This window comes from Mandrillus leucophaeus, unplaced genomic scaffold (assembly GCF_000951045.1).
Source record: "Mandrillus leucophaeus isolate KB7577 unplaced genomic scaffold, Mleu.le_1.0 Scaffold228, whole genome shotgun sequence".
Classification (NCBI taxonomy): Eukaryota; Metazoa; Chordata; class Mammalia; order Primates; family Cercopithecidae; genus Mandrillus; species Mandrillus leucophaeus.
In genome coordinates this window covers 1,219,569-1,221,016 of record NW_012102343.1, presented here as the reverse complement: position 1 = coordinate 1,221,016, position 1,448 = coordinate 1,219,569, and positions in this window count along the sequence as shown.

Below are 1,448 nucleotides of genomic sequence, written 5' to 3'. Positions count from 1 at the left end.
AGCTCACTGCAACCTCCACCTCCCAGGTTCAAGCGATTCTCCTGCCTCAGCCTCCCAAGTAGCTGGGATTACAGGCATGTGCCACCACACTCAGCTAATTTTTGTAGTTTTAGTACAGACAGGGTTTCACAATGTTGGCTGGGCTGGTCTCAAACTCCTGACCTCAGGTGATCCACCCTCCTCGGCCTCCCAAAGTGCTGGGATTACAGGCTTGAGCCGCCACGCCCAACCAATTTTTGCATTTATAGTAGAGACGGGGTTTCACCCTGTTACCCAGGTTGATCACGAACTCTTGATGTCAGGTGATCAGTCTCCCAAAGTGCTGAGATTACAAGCATGAGTCACCGCACCAGGAGCTCACTCTGTCACCTAAGCTGGAGTACAGTGGTACAATCACAGCCACTGCAGCCTTGACCTCCTGGGCTCAAGCGATCCCACAGCCTTAGCCTCCAGAGTAGCTGGAACTACAGGCATTCGCCACTATTCCTGGCTAATTTTTTAACTTTTTACTTTTTGGTGGACATAGGGTCTCACTATTTGCCCAGACTGGTCTCAGACTCTTGGCTCCAAGGAATCCTCCTGCCTTGGTCTCCCAAATTGCTGGGATTACAGGTGTGAATGACCACGTCCAGCCCAAAAAATTCTTTAAAGGAAGCCTCATTGTTGGTATAATGGTCTCCTCACGACAGCTTAGTAACGTCGACTTCACATTATAAAGACCAACCTAGCCCAGTTTTCAGAGATTAATTTCACCAATTCAGAATGCAAAAAGTAAAGAACAATAAAAATATAAAGTGCTCTGACTCAGAATGGTCTAAAAGATGAGTTAAAGCACAAACACACAGAAGGATTTGTGTGGGAGACCCCAGAGAAGTCAGCTGCTAATTGTCAGCGCTGTCAAAGTCAACTACCATGAGTCTCCTCCAGACTAGGTTTATAACCCAGCTGCATTTCTTACTTGTTACATTTCATTCTTGGGGTTACTAGAGTGATTTGAATGAGGCCTCCAGGAGGACGTGACATTTTATTAGCTAGTGATTTGAGGACATATTCTGATTGGCTCGTGGTTTACATACCATTCTGTGGAATAAAACCTCTGCTAGCTCTTGTAGCTTATGCAATTGGAAACAATAGGATCTAGATGCAGATTAAATGCTATGGGGTCTATCCTTAGGCAGGCATTTCACCAGGATTCTCAATGGATTGTGTCCAGACTCAGAGTAACCTGGTCATATATAACTTTGGCAATATTCATGCTGTGCTTCTTCCCTTTCACCATCAAGGCTCTGGATGCTGGAAGAAACAAGGTTCAACTCTTTTTTTTTCTCCCTAAGCCACTCAATGCCTTTTTAGATATATGGGATGATGGTGAGAGAAAGGTTCTGAAAGAAAGAGCCTTCAGTGCTTCCCTTCAGTTTCTATAGGGAAAGGGTTGGGCACTCTGATCT